At 44.5% G+C, this 16226-nt stretch overlaps 1 protein-coding gene across 3 annotated transcripts in view; it reads right to left on the bottom strand.

Annotated features, from left to right (window-relative positions):
* The window catches only part of LOC132782121 (retinoic acid-induced protein 1), a 228786-nt gene that overhangs the window by 141513 nt on the left and 71047 nt on the right, over positions 1-16226 (bottom strand). The gene's annotated exons all lie outside the window — the stretch shown is intronic.

Genomic DNA, 16226 nt, shown 5'->3' with positions numbered 1-16226 from the left:
ATTAGGAATAGTCCTCCCGCAGCAGCGGCAGCAGCATCCAGTCTGAAAATTTAATGCCAGCGGAAAGATATGTGTGTGCGCGCGCGAGTGAGTGTGCAAATGTGTGGCAAAGGCTTTTTGGTTGGCCACAGGCTGGAAATGGGAGACGAAGGATACGGAGGAGGGAGGGGTTTCGGGGTCCTTCCCCCCCCCCTTTCCTCTCCGGCGACGCTATAAAGACATCAAGATGTCCAAAGAGATGGAGGGACCGGTGGTGGCAACGGAGGGGGGGGAAAACGGCACCACGACTGCCAGCATCCCTCCTCTCCTCTTTCTCTCTCGTTCCCTCGCTCTTTTTGTGTGTGTGTATGTCGTTGAGTGGGTGGCAGCCGTGTGCCGATGATGGTGTTTGTGCCAGGAATAGCAATCAGAGGGGGAAAAGCCCACGCCATCGTAGCCGAGAAAAGCTGCAGACTTCAATAAATAATATTTTAATATATTTTAGAATAAAAGCCAAGGAGGAAGGGAGAGATCACCACGATCGTTGGATTTTTTTTCCCTTAAAAAACCAATTATTGTTTGGAAATATTAAGAAGTTAGTCCAAGATCCCCGGAAATAACACAAAAAAGGTCATTTAGAAAATTATATATATATATATCTCTCACTAAAACTAAGCAGCTATCTAACTAGCCGCCACGACACACTATAAAACATACTAACGCACATTAACAGAAGCATTGCTTAAAGAAGAGGAATATAACAGGAAGAAGGGGATGATGAATAACAATAATAGTTGTGATAACAACAACAAAGCATTGAAAGAGCGGAAGAGAGGTGGAGTATCATACAAAGAAGAGGATTATAAGCAATGATAATAATAAGCGTAGAAAAAGCAGAAAAGTAGAGGAAAATAATATGAGGATAATAATAATAATAATAATAATAATAATAATAATAATAATAATAATACAAAGCATTGAAAGAGAAGAGAGGAGGAATATAATGTAAAGAGGATGATAATGATGATGACGATGATGATGATACAAAGAACAAAAAGAGCGGAAGAGAGGAGGAAGATAATGTGAAGAGGATGATGAGACTATGAGGATGATGAAACAAAGAACAGAAAGAGCGGAAGAGAGGAGGAAGATAATGTGAAGAGGATGATGAGATTATGAGGATGATGAAACAAAGAACAGAAAGAGCGGAAGAGAGGAGGAAGATAATGTGAAGAGGATGATGAGACTATGAGGATGATGATACAAAGAACAGAAACAGCGGAAGAGAGGAGGAAGATAATGTGAAGAGGATGATGAGACTACAAGGATGATGATACAAAGTATAGAAAGAGAAGAAGAAAGGAGGAATTTAATGGGAAGAGGATGAAGAGACGACAACAACGATGATGATGATACAAAGAGCAGAAGAGAGGAGGAAGATAATGTGAAGAGGATGATGAGACGACAACGATGATGATGATACAAAGAACAGAAGGAGCAGAAGAGAGGAGAAATATAATGTGAAGAGGATGATGAGATGACGACGACGACGATACAAAGAACAGAAAGAGCGGAAAAGAGGAAGAATGAAGAGAGGAGGATGATAATGTGAAGAAGATGATGAGACTACGTAGATGACGATACAAAGCATAGAAAGAGAAGAAGAGAGGAGGAATATAATTTGAAGAGGATGATGAGACTACGAGGATGATTATACAAAGCATAGAAAGAGAAGAAGAAAGGAGGTATATAATGTGAAGAGGAGGAGGATGATAATACAAAGCACAGAAAGAGCAGAAGAGAGGAGGAATATAATGTGAAGAGGATGATGAGACAACGATGACGGCAATGATACGAAGAACAGAAAGAGCGGAAGAGAGGAGGAATATAATGTGAAGAGGAGGATGACGATACAAAGCATAGAAGAGAAGAAGAGAGAAGGAATATAATGTGAAGAGGAGGATGTTGTTGATGATGATAATAATGATAATAGTACAAAGCATAGAAAGAGAAGAAGAGAGGGGGAATATAATGTGGATGATGATAATGATACAAAGCATAGAAATAGCAGAAGAGAGGAGGAATATAATGTGAAGAGGATGATGAGATGACAATGACGATTATGATAATGATGATACAAAGCATAGAAAGAGCAGAAGAGAGGAGGAATATAATGTGAAGAGGATGATGAGATGAAGATGGTGGTGATGATGGTGATGATACAAAACATAGAAAGAGAAGAAGAGAGAAGGAATATAATGTGAAGAGGATGATTATAATGATGTTGGTAATGATAATAGTACAAAGCATAGAAAGAGAAGAAGAGAGGAAGAATATAATGTGAACAGGACGATGAGATGACAACAACGATGATGATGATACAAAGCATAGAAAGAGCAGAAGAGAGGAGGAATATAATGTGAAGAGGATGATGATAATGATGATAGAAAGCATAGAAATAGCAGAAGAGAGGAAGAATATAATGTGAAGAGGATGATGAGATGACAGCGACGATGATGATGATGATACAAAACATAGAAAGAGCAGAAGAGAGGAGGAATATGTGAAGAGGATGATGATGATAATAATAATGATAATAGTACAAAGCATAGAAAGAGCAGAAGAGAGGAAGAATATAATGTGATGAGGATGATGAGATGACAACGACGATGATGATGTTGATACAAAGCATAGAAAGAGCAGAAGAGAGGAGGAATATAAAGTGAAGAGGATGATGAGATGAAGATGGTGGTGATGATGATACAAAGCATAGAAAGAGCAGAAAGAAGTCTTTCTCTCTCTCGTTTATTGGTGTGTTTCACGGCTACAATGCAACTGGCACGCAGGCACAAATCCAGCACGCAGCTGCATACAAAGAAGCCTGACAGCGGATGCTGAAGGAGAGGGGCTGGACCAAAGCTGGCAAAGGTAACCGTAGTTACGGGATGAGGATGCAGGAGGCTGGGTTTCGCACCTGGAGCATCCTCTCCTCTTCTCCTCCTCCGCTCCTTGCAGGCGCCAGATGGATCAAGGACTGACACAGCAGGAAGGGATGTGCTCTTGTGGCACAAGGAGAGCGTCAGTGGGATCCGATGCTTCTCTTTGCACCACAGTGGCTGGGTTTGGGAGGGAAAGGGAGGAGAAGAAGAAAGCTTAGACCTAAACAAAGAAGGATCCACTCTTTCTCCATCCCAGTTGTTGATGTTTGGGTCTTCACTAGTTTAGGAAAAAAGTGTCCAAAGAACTGAAAATGGACAAACAGGGGAACGGGTGAAAAATGTCTGAATGCAATTAAGTCAGCAATGATCAACTGACCGATCAATGGATCAATCCATTCCTCCTTCTCTTCTCTCTGGCTTTGTTCTTTCCTAACTCTCCCACCCCAGTCAATCTTCTCCTATTGTTGTTGAATTGAATATAATAAATATCCAGCAATCAATCAATAATCGATCAACCAATCAATCAAACTGGGTTGTTGTAGGTTTTTTCGGGCTATATGGCCATGTTCTAGAGGGATTCTCTCCTGACGTTTCGCCTGCATCTATGGCAAGCATCCCTCACTACCTCTGAAGATGCTTGCCATAGATTCAGGCGAAACGTCAGGAAAGAATGCCTCTAGAACATGGCCATATAGCCCGAAAAAACCTACAACAACCCAGTGATGCTGGCCATGAAAGCCTTCGACAATAAATCAATCGAACTATCTCTTCTTTAGAAGTTTTGTTTCTCTGCCAATAGTCTGAGGATGCATCTACACCAGTGGTTCTCAACCTGGGGATCGGGGCCCCTGGAGGGGTCACGAGGGAGTGTCAAAGGGGTCACTAAAGACCACTGGAAAACACAGTATTTTTGGCCAAGTTGTCCGGATGCCTGACCACCGTTTCCCAAAGCAGTTGCTCTACTCTGAACTTAAGAACGGAAAACGGAATGTTGGTGGGCAGGAAAAGAGATTGAAAGATGGGCTCAAAGCCAACCTTAAAAACTCTGGCATAGACACTGAGAACTGGGAAGCCCTGGCCCTTGAGCGCTCCAGCTGGAGGTCAGCTGTGATCAGCAGTGCTGCAGAATTCAAGGAGGCACGAGTGGAGGGTGAAAGAGAGAAACGTGCCAGGAGGAAGGCGCGTCAAGCCAACCCCGACCGGGACCGCCTTCCACCTGGAAACCAATGCCCTCACTGCGGAAGAAGATGCAGAGCAAGAATAGGGCTCCACAGCCACATGCGGACCCACAAGGAAACCCATAATGGAAGACCATTTTACTCGTCCAATGAGGGATCGCCTAAGTAAGTAAGTAACAACTCCCAAAATGTCAAGGACTATTTTCCCCAAACTCCACCAGTGTTCAAATTTGGGCATATTGAGTATTCGTGCCAAGTTTGGTCCAGATCCATCATCGTTTGAGTCCACAGTGCTCTCTGGATGAAGGTGAACTACAACTCCAAAACTCAAGGTCAATGCCAACCAACCCTTCCAGTATTTTCTGTTGGCCATGGAAGTTCTGTGTGCCAAGTTTGGTTCAATTCCATCGTTGGTAGAGTTCAGAATGCTCTTTGATTGCAGGTGAACGACAAATCCCAGCAACCACAACTCCCAAATGACAAAATCAAGCCACCCCCCCCCCCCACCAACCCCACCAGTATTCAAATTTGGGTGTATCGGGTATTTGTGCCAAATTTGGTCCAGTGAATGAAAATACATCCTGCATATCAGATATTTACATTACAATTGATAACAGTAGCAAAATGACAGTTATGAAGTAGGAAGGAAAACAATTTTATGGTTGGGGGTCACCACAACATTCGGAATTGTATTAAGGGGTTGCAGCATGAGGAAGGTTGAGAACCCCTGATCTCCACCATCGAATTCATGGTACTGGACTCCAAATGAACTGTCATGGTTCAAATGCTATGGAATCCTGGGAGTTTGCATTCTTTGACAGAAAAGGCTCCAGACCTTGTAGAACTACAACTTCCATTATTCTGTGGCAGTTTAAAGTGATGCCAAAACTGCATTAATTCACCTATGTAGATGCTCCCTTGGGCTCTTTGGCTCTAGACCAGTTGTCTCAATCTAAATGCCAATAGAGCAGTGTTTCTCAACCTGGGGGTCGGGACCCCTGAGGGGGTCGCGAGGGTGTCAGAGGTGTCACCAAAGTATTTTCTGATAGCCATGGGGATTCCATGTGGGAAGTTTGAGCCAATTCTATCGTTGGTGGAGTTCAGAATGTTCTTTGATTGTAATGAACTATAAATCCCAGCAACTACAACTCCCAAAAGTCAAGGTCTATTTTCCCCAGGGTCCACCAGTATTCACATTTGCGCATATTGAATATTTGTGCCAAGTTTAGTCCAGATCCACCATTGCATGAGTCCACAGTGCTCTCTGAATATAGGTGAACTACAACTCCCAAACTCAAGGTCAATACCCCACCAAACCCTTCCAGTGTTTTCTGTTGGTCGTGGGAGTTCTGTGTGGCAAATTAGGTTCAAATCCATCGCTGGTGGAGTTCAGAATGTTCTTTGATTATAGGTGAACTATAAATCTCAACAACTACAACTCCCAAATTACAAAATCAATCCTCCCCCAACCCCACTAGCATTTACATGTGGGTGCATTGGGTATTTGTGCCCAGTTTGATTCAGTGAATGAAAATACATCTTGCATATCTGATATTTACATTATGATTTATAACAGTAGTAAAATGACTGTTATGAAGTAGCAACAAAAACAATGTTATGGTTGGGGCTCACCACAACATGAGGGACTGTATTAAGGAGTCACGGCATTCGGAAGGTTGAGAACCACTGCAATAGAGGATGATGGGAGCTGCATGTCCAAGACTTCTGGTTGCATGAGTGTGTAGGCAACCAATATGTCTGTCATTGGGCCACCAGATGTTTTGGAAGACCAACATTCAGGATCCCTGACTGACAGGGTCAACCAGTCAGGAATATCCCATGGCCTCACATGAATATAGGAAGCAACCAGGTTGGTAGCCAGGAAAAACATCTGAAGATGCAGAAACACTTTTTATGTTTCAAACAACTCTCTGTCTTTTTCTAAGAGATTGTCGGCATGATGCAGATTACAGAAAATGCCCATATCTACTCTTTGTTTTGCTAACAAACAGTCTTAACTTTTTCTTCAACTGTTCCAATCCGGCAGATGGGCCCGGTCCTGTTCAACATCTTTATTAATGACTTAGATGAAGGGTTAGAAGGCAGGATCATCAAGTTTGCAGATGACACCAAATTGGGATAGCCAATAGTCCAGAGGACAGGAGCAGGATTCAAAACGATCTTGACAGATTAGAGAGATGGGCCAAAACTCACAAAATGAAGTTCAACAGTGACAAATGCAAGATACTCCACTTTGGCAGGAAAAACAAAATGCAAAGATACAGAATGGGGGACAATGCCTGGCTTGAGAGCAGGACGTGTGAAAAAGATCTTGGAGTCCTCGTGGACAACAAGTTAAACATGAGCCAACAATGTGATGTGGCGGCAAAAAAAGCCAATGGGATTTTGGCCTGCATCAAGAGGAGCCTAGTGTCTAGGTCCAGGGAAGTCATGCTACCCCTCTATTCTGCTCTGGTTAGACCACACCTGGAATATTGTGTCCAATTCTGGGCACCACAATTGAAGAGACATATTGACAAGCTGGAATGTGTCCAGAGGAGGGCGACTAAAATGATCAAGGGTCTGGAGAACAAGCCCTATGAGAAGCGGCTAAAGGAGCTGGGCATGTTTAGCCTGAAGAAGAGAAGGCTGAGAGGGGATATGATAGCCATGTATAAATATGTGAGAGGAAGCCACAGGGAGGAGGGAGCAAGCTTGTTTTCTGCTTCCCTGGAGACTAGGACACGGAACAATGGCTTCAAACTACAAGAGAGGAGATTCCATCTGAACATGAGGAAGAACTTCCTGACTGTGAGAGCTGTTCAGCAGTGGAACTCTCTGCCCCGGAGTGTGGTGGAGGCTCCTTCTTTGGAAGCTTTTAAACAGAGGCTGGATGGCCACCTGTCAGGGGTGATTTGAATGCAATATTCCTGCTTCTTGGCAGGGGGTTGGACTGGATGGCCCATGAGGTCTCTTCCAACTCTTTGATTCTAGGATTCTAGGATGCTATGATTCTAAGCTGAAGGGATGATAACAAAAGCTTTCTTAGGATATGAATGGTTACTACAAACTGAGCATTCAGAACAGCTAAAAGAAGGTGTCCAGCTTGGGAAGAAGTCTCCCTATTGTATGAAGGACTCTCTTTTAGTTCTTCAAGTGTTCTCATCACTACACTGTACAGTTCCACAAAACATAAAACTGCATCATGTTGCTCAACCCAATAAGTTTTACAAAGCGACAACTGGCTTGCTCTTGATTCAGTCTTAATTTTTTCTTCAACTGTTCCAATCCGGCAGATGATGCTCCGAAGACAGATGATATTGTTCCTTGGCAGTTTTTGACAGGTGGGATGCTGCAAGTCTTTGTAAGGCTAGATTTAGCGAGTGAGCACTGCAGTGGAGACAGCCTTAGATACTTCTGTGATATAATTGCCCGTGCACCACTAATATGACCACTAATATTAGCAGCTCCATCACACTCTGTCCATATAAGTATTGCAAGTTCAGGCCATTTTCCAGTGTTTTCATAATAATGCCGGCAAGTCCTTCATCTGACACATCGCTTATCTTCACAAAGTCTTCTCTTATTGGGTTGTAGGTTTTTTTGGGCTATATGGCCATGTTCTAGAGGCGGCGGCCAGGTTGTTAAGTGGCGCTCCTTACAGGGAGCGGTCCACCCTCCTGTTTAAGGGGCTCCACTGGCTGCCATTCACTTTCCGGACCCAATTCAAAGTGCAGGTTGTTACCTACAAAGTCCTGAACAGTTTGGGACCCGCCTACCTGCGCGACCGCATTTCTGTGTACAAACCCATACGATCTCTTCGATCATCTGGAGAGGCCCTGCTTGCGCTCCCACCTGCATCGCAAGCACAATTGGTGGGGACGAGAGAGAGCGCCTTCTCGGTGGTGGCACCTTGACTCTGGAACTCACTTCCTAAGGACATCAGGCATGCCCCAACTCTGGCAGTATTTAGGAAGAGCTTGAAAACGTGGTTGTTCCAGTGTGCCTTTCCAGAATAATGAACCCTTAGCACTTTGTCCTCCTTTCTGTTGAAATTGTCCGCATGCTTTGTAGATTTGTGGAGGAAACCATGAAGATGAACAAAATCTGGCTACCAGTATTAAAAAAACTCTAAAATAAAAACAGCAAAACAGCAAGGGAAAACAATCAGGGACAGCTAATCACTTCTCAACAAAAGATTGCTCCAGGCACTGCCAGGCTATCAAATGCTAATCAAGGTGGTCAGTTGAAACATTCACACCTAGCTCCAGCAGACAAGAGTTCTTTGTCCCACCCTGGTCATTCCACAGATATATAAACCCATTTTCCTAGTTCCAACAGACCTCACTACCTCTGAGGATGCTTGCCATAGATGCAGGCGAAACGTCAGGAGAGAATGCCTCTAGAACATGGCCATATAGCCTGAAAAAACCTACAACAACCCTAAGACAGTTGTGTTTGGAAAGACCCACAGCTGCTTTCAGGTGTTTTTTAAAATAATATTTCAAAAACTATTAAAAAGACTTATTTGGGGCAAAAAAACAAATGAAGCTACATAATATAATCTAATATTAATCTGTACACATAATAAAAGTGAAAATGTGTGCATGTGGAGGAGGTGTTCACTTACACAGACAGCCTCCCGCCTCCAGAAACAGGCTATAGTTTCAAGTACCGAGAAGCCTCCAAAAGCACACCTTCAACTGACATTATAGGTTATAGCGCGTGTCATGAACTTGTAGCCCAGCCCCTGCCAATGTCCTTCCAAAACACCAACTACTTAAAGAATGCTTTCATTTCGGAGACCATTTCATCCTAGACGTTCTGTTTTTTCACCAGAATGGACATCCCAGGGTTCCTTTCTCTCTCCAAATTGGCATGACTCCACCCACTGCCTTTCACTTAACCCTTTCCTACTCATCCCTATGGCACACAGCAAACAGGAATTGATCAGCAACTGAACTACAACTCTGGGAGTTGTAGTTCACCCAGAGAGCCCTGAACCCAGACGACGTCACATCTGCACCACACTTGGCACACAGACCCAACATGCCCAACTGTGCATACAGGCAGTATTTGGGGGTGATCACCCTTGGCTCTGTGAGTTGTAGTTCACCCTTATCCAGAGAGCCCTGAACCCAGACAATGTCTCATTTGCACTACACTTGGCACACAGACCCAACATGCCCAACTGTGCATCCAAGCAGTATTTGGGGGTGACTGCCCTTGGCTCTGGGAGTTGTAGTTCACCCTTATACAGAAAGCCCTAAACCCAGACCATGTCTCATTTGCACTTCACTTGGCACACAGACCCAACATGCCCAACTGTGCATCCAAGCAGTATTTGGGGGTTACTGTCCTTGGCTCTTGGAGTTGTAGTTCACCCTTATCCAGAGAGCCCTGAGCCCAGACAATGTCACATCTGCATCACACTTGACACACAGACCCAACATGCCCAACTGTGCATACAGGCAGTATTTGGAGGTGATTGTCCTTGGCTCTGTGAGTTGTAGTTCACCCTTATCCAGAGAGCCCTGAACCCAGACAATGTCACATCTGCGCCACACTTGGCACACAGACACAACATGGCCAATTGTGCATGATCTGGTTTGGGGGTGATTGTCCTTGGCTCTGGGAGCTGTAGTTCACCTGTATCCAGAGAGCCCAGAACCCAGAAGACGTCACATCTGCATCACACTTGACACACAGACCCAACATGCCTAACTGTGCATCCAGGCAGTATTTGGGGGTGACTGTCCTTGGCTCTGGGAGTTGCAGTTCACATGTATCCAGAGAGCCCTGAACCCAGACTATGTCACATCTGCGCCACACTTGGCACACAGACCCAACATGCCTAACTGTGCTTCCAGGCAGTATTTGGGGGTGACTGTCCTTGGCTCTGGGAGCTATAGTTCACCCATATCCAGAGAGCCCTGAACCCAGATGATGTCAGATCTGGACCAAACCTGGAACACAGACCCAACATGGCCAACTTTGAATACTGATGGGGTTTGGGATGATTGGCCCATGATTTTGGGCATTGCAGTTCACCCACACCCTTATACATTTTCGAATGGGAGCATTCATAAAAAGCAACAGGAAAGGCTGGCCTTTTTCTAAGAAAGAGAGCTACAAATTACCACACTGATAATACCAAACACCCCAAAACAAACAGCACCTTTTTCAAACAAGCATATTGAAGGGTTTTTTTTTGGGGGGGGGGGGAGATGACCCGCCTTTGCAGGAGTTGTAGTTCACCCTGCATACAGAGAGATTACCAAACTTCCCAAAACAAACAATGCCTTTCTTAAGTAACACGGGCATCGCCAAGCTAGTATAATATAAAGCAAGGACTAGAATTTGACCCTTCCCAGTTGGCTCAGGCAAAAGCAAACCGTGGCAGCATTTTCAGAGCTGTATCTTGGTTCTTGCAGAGAACATTTACCATTTGCACCACTGTCCGAGGCCTTGGTTTTCACCTACGAAATGCTGAGAGTTTGCCCCTTTCGAGCTGGGTCTCCCATCACCCAAGAAGGAAAAGAAAGAGAAGGAAGGATCCCTCCCTCCTTCTCTCTTTCCGAAGCAGCAGCAGCAGCGTTCTCTCTCTTTCTTCCCTTCCTTTGACCGAAAGCACCTCCCCGGCCTCTCTTGTTTCCATGGAAAGAATGAATGGTGGCTCCTTCCCCGGTGGTTGATTAGAATTCCTTTTATTCGGAGGGCAGTCGAGTGGAGGAGGGAGAGGGGGAAAGAGAGATTTAATACAGGTCTAATGGAACCCATGGGAAGCGGAGGAAGGAAATCTCGAGGCTCGGTTGGGGGAAGGAGGAGGAGGAGGAGGAGGGCTGGAAAATTGGGGAGCGGAAGGGGGGATGTGTGCTTCAAGATGGATTTCCAGACAGGAAACATGCCGGTGGTGCAGCAAAATCCAAAAGCCACAAAAGAGCGGTTGCTGGACAGGTTGCCCTTTCCTCCCTTTCCTTAGTTATCCTAGAAGCAGGAAGGGAACCAGTTTCCTTCCAAAAGCAGAAGGGGACCAAGGATTTGCCGTATTTCATCTATTCTAAGACGCTGTCGATTTCGAGTACCACCAACAGAAGATAGTTAGATAAGATAGACAGATAGACCATACATAGATAGATAGATAGACCAGATAGATAGATAGACCAATCATATATATATAGACAGATACAACATATAGATAGATAGGTAGGTAGGTTGGTAGGTAAGTGGATGGATAGATGGATGGATGGATGGATGGATAAATAGATAGATAGGTAGGTAGGTAGGTAGATAGATAGATAGATAGACCATACATAGATAGATAGGCCAGATAGATAGATAGACCAGCCATATATGTATAGGCAGGTACACCATATAGATAGGTGGGTAGGTAGGTAGGTAGGTAAGTGGATGGATGGATGGATGGATGGATAGATAGATAGATAGATAGACCATACATAGATAGATAGACCATACATAGATAGATAGACCAGGTAGATAGATAGACCAACCATATATATATATAGAAAAATACACCATATAAATAGGTACAGTATATTCTGCCGTATAAGACTACTTTTTAACCCAAGAAAATCTTCTCAAAAGTCAGGGGTCGTCTTATATGCGGGTGTAGTCTTATGCATGGCTGTCGTCTTAACTCTATATTTTAACTGGAAAAGTTGGGAGTCGTCTTATACCCCCAGTCGTCTTATATGCCGGAATATACGGGTAGGTGGGTAGATGGATTGATGGATAATTAGATAGATAGATAGATAGATAGATAGATAGACAGATAGACAGACAGACAGATAGATAGATCATACATAGATAGACCAAATAGATAGATAGATAGATAGATAGATAGACCAATCATATATATATATAGACAGATACAACATAGAGATAGGTAGGTAGGTTGGTAGGTAAGTGGATGGATAGATGGATGGATGGATAATTAGATAGATAAATAGATAGATAGATAGATAGATAGACCATACATAGATAGATAGACGAGATAGATAGATAGACCAATCATATATATATAGACAGATACAACATATAGATAGGAAGGCAGGCAGGTGGATGGATGGATGGATGGATGGATGGATGGATAGATCAAATAGGGAGGGAGATAGGTAGGTAGATAGATAGATCAAATAGGAAGATGAATGGATAGATAGATAGATAGATAGATAGATCAAATAGGGAGGGAAGAAGATGGATAGGTAGGTAGGTGGACGGATAGATAGATAAGTAGATGGGTAGATAGATAAATCAAATAGGGAGGGAGGGAGATAGATAAGTAGGTAGGTAGGTAGGTAGACAGGCAGACAGACGGATCAAATAGGAGGACAGAAAGAAAGAAAGAAAGAAAGAAAGAAAGAAAGAAAGAAAGATCAAATAGGGAGGGAAGAAGATGGATAGGTTGGTAGGTGGACGGATAGATAGATAGATAGATAGATAGGTAGGTAGATAGATAAATCAAATAGGGAGGGAGGGAGATAAATAAGTAGGTAGGTAGGTAGGTAGGTAGGTAGATAGACAGACAGACAGACAAAAAGATAAAAAAGGAGGACAGAAAGAAAGAAAGAAGAAATTAAGATCAAATAGGGAGGGAAGAAGATGGATAGGTAGATAGGTAAATAGATATATCACATAGGGAGGGAGAGAGATAGATAAGTAGGTAGGTAAGTAGGTAGGTAGGTAGGTAGGTCGACAGACGGATCAAATAGGAGGACAGAAAGATAGATAGATAGATAGAGAGATAGAGAGATAGAGAGATAGAGAGATAGAGAGAGAGAGAGAGAGAGAGAGAGAGAGATAGATAGATAGCTGGGTGCCTGAGGGGTCACTGTTCTTCTGCTTTAAATTATTATTTGCTCCTTTCTTTCCTTTTCCCTTTCTCTTTCTCTCTCTTTCCTTTCCTTCCTTCTCTCCCCTCATACCTTTCCCTTTTCTTTCCTTTCTCCCTCCCTCCCTCCCTTCCCTCCTTTTCCTTTCTTACACTCTCCCTCTTTCTCCCTTTTCCTTTCTCCTTGCTTCCCTCTTTCTCTTTTCCTCCTTTCTCTTTTATCGCCGTTCTTTTTTCCCTCCCCCTTCTATCCCTTCATTCTTTTCTTCTTTCCTTCCTCTCATACCCATGCCACTTTGCCTTCCCATTGACATCACAGAGGGCCACTTCACCTAGCTACACCAATCTAGTGGCATCAAAGGAGGCCAGGTTACCTAGCAACAGCCTGTCCCTTGCCTAGGGACAGCCAATCCAGTGACATTATTGGGGGCCGCTTCAACTAGCGACACCTTTGCTGTACAAACGTACAGACATACACTGACTTACTTGTGTGTGTGTGTGTGTGTGTATAAGTAAAAGTAACAGTTTCCCCTGACATTAGCTCTAGTTGTGTTGGACTCATCTCCATTTCTAAGCCAAAGAGCTGGCGTTTTCCATAAACACCTCTTTGTCATTTGGCCAGCATGGCTGCATGGAGCTCCATTAGCTTCCCGCAGAAGCAGTACCTATTGATCTACTCACATTTGCATGTTTTTGAACTACTAGGTTGGCATAAGCTGGGTTTATGAACTTCGGTCGGCAAGTTCTGTGTCACCAGAAGGCCTCTTTGCCATGTGACCAGCATGACTGCATGGAGCTCCATTAGCTTCCTGCAGAAGCAGTACCTATTGATCTACTCACATTTTCATGTTTTTGAACTACTAGGTTGGCATAAGCTGGGTTTAACAGTGGGAGCTCACCCCGCTTCCCGGATTCGAACTGGCAACCTTTCAGTCAGCAAGTTCTGTGTCACACACACACACAGAGACGATGAAATACACTATTTTGGAGAGTTCCCCACTGGAGTGGATCTGAAGGCCTGCTGGAGGGCATTACACCCCCAAATTGGTATTCACGACAACTACATATCTTCACATTTCTAGCACTGCAGGAAGTTCAAAGAAAAAGGGGGCAAGCCAAATGACCCAGGAAATGTGAATACCGCAAATAGGAACGAGATCTGGGTCTTTTCCCAGGCCCCGTTCTTTGCAATGTGGGGACCTTAGGGAACTTTGGGAAATAGGCGTCTAATTTGGGTGGGCAATGCCCTCCTTTTGCCCTTTGGCTCCTTTGCAAAGCCCAGTCCCGACCTCATTCATTTGCCTCCCGTCACTGACCGCCCTCTTTCTTCTTGCAACTGCCAGGCGTCCATTTGTCCAGGATCCGAACCTGCAAAGGCAGCAGATGACATGCTGGATCTGTGCTTTCTGGGGTGGGCAGAGTTCTGCAAAGTCGGTCCATTGGGGAGTATTGCGACCTACCTCTGCAGGCAAAGAGTGGAGGAGGGCCAGACAAAGGCTCCCAAAGAAAGGAGAGGAGAGGCAGGCGTAACAAGGGGAAGAGGTGAAGAAGGCGGTCGATAAGGCGTTAAGCTTGATTTCCACGGAGGACTCTTAAGGCATCGGGCCAAAGGGCTGAGTGGAAGAGGTGGAGCCGGCGGAGGAGGGATTCGGAAGAACAAACCCAGCCAAAGAAAGAGAGAAGGAGGCAGAGAATGGGAAAGAGAGATGTAGATGAATGCAAGGGGCCATTCAAAGCATTTACTAGGATGTTCTGCTTTAATGCATGGAGTTATTGAAAGCACTGACCACAAAGTCACTTTGAGTCTCCTTTGTGGAGAGAAAAAACGGGGTATAAAGAAGAAGGAGAAGGAGAAAGAGGAGGAGAAGGAGAAAAAGAAGGAGTGGGGAAGGACAATAGGGAGGAGGAGGAGGAGGAAAAGAAGGAGAAAGAGGAGAAGGAGAAGGAAGAAAGAGGAGGAGAAAGGGGAGAAAGAGGAGGAGGAGGAATTGGAGACTAGGGAGGAGAAGGAAGAGGAGGAGGAGGGGGAGAAGGAGAAGATGAAAGAGGAGGAGAAAGATATCTATCTTTCTCCTATAGAGGAGAAAGAGGAGAAGGAGGAAGAGGAGAAGGAGGACAAGGAGGAGGAGAAAGAGGAAGTGAAAGAGAGTAGAAGGAGAAGAAGGAAGGAAGAGAAGCAGTAAGAGGAGGAGGAGGAGGAGGAGAAAGAAAAGGAGGAGAAAGAAGGAGAAAGAGAAAGAGGAGGAGGAGGAGGAAGAGAAGAAGGAGAGAAGGAGAAAGAAGAGGAGGAGGAGGAAGAGAAAGAGAAAGAGAGGAAAAGAAGAAGGAGAAGGAAGGAGGAGAAGTAGTAAGAGAAAGAGGAGGAGAAGGAAAAAGAGGAAGAGAAGGAAAAGGAGAAAGAGGAGAAGGAGGAGAAGGAAAAAGAGGAGGAGACGGAAAAAGAAGAAGAAGAGGAGGAGGAGGAGAAAGAGAAAGAGAGGAGGAGAAGAAGGGAGGAGGAGAAGTAGCAAGAGAAAGAGGAGGAGAAGGAAAAAGAGGAAGAGAAGGAGAAGGAGAAAGAGGAGAAGGAGGAGAAGGAAAAAGAGGAGGAGACGGAGAAAGAAGAAGAAGAGGAGGAGGAGGAGGAGGAGAAAGAGAGGAGAAGGAGAAGAAGGAGGAGAAAGAAGAGGAGGAGGAGAAGGAGGAGGAGGAAAAAGAGGAGAAAGAGGAGGAGGAGGAGAAAGAGAAAGAAGAGAAAGAGGAGAGGGAAGAAGAGAAAGAGAAGGAGAAAGTGGAGGAGAAAGAGAATTATAAGAGGGGGAGGAGCCTTGGTGGCTAAAGCAGCAGACTTGAGACCTGAGTTCAAATCCCTCCTTGGAACTGGAAACCTATTTAATGAACAAGTCACATTCTCTCAGCCTCAGAGAGAGGCAGACACCTCTCTAAACAAATCTTGGTGTGATACGAGTCACTTTAGGATTGTCATGTCAGCTATAAAGCTCAGGATGAACTAGCATGGAGCCATTGTGCTATAATTCGGCATTATGAACAGGCTCACAATCACTAAAGGCACAGCTACGTTGTAAGATTAATGCAATTCGATACCATGTTATCTGTCCTGGAACAACTCTATGGAAACAGGGGCAGACTCGGGGTGTTCTTTCTCAAATGCACAAACACATGTTCCAGCTTTTACCTTCCAAATGTGGGAAAGTGTGGGGCCGAAGTGGCCAGAGCCTTTGCCTGGCTGCCTCCAATACGGACCCTCTTCGGCCCTTTTTTCCTCCTGCTCTGCCCTCC

The sequence above is a fragment of the Anolis sagrei genome, chromosome X (genome assembly GCF_037176765.1).
Source record: "Anolis sagrei isolate rAnoSag1 chromosome X, rAnoSag1.mat, whole genome shotgun sequence".
Classification (NCBI taxonomy): domain Eukaryota; kingdom Metazoa; phylum Chordata; class Lepidosauria; order Squamata; family Dactyloidae; genus Anolis; species Anolis sagrei.
Note: the sequence above shows the minus strand (reverse complement) of the source record. Positions and strands in the feature narration are given on the sequence as shown.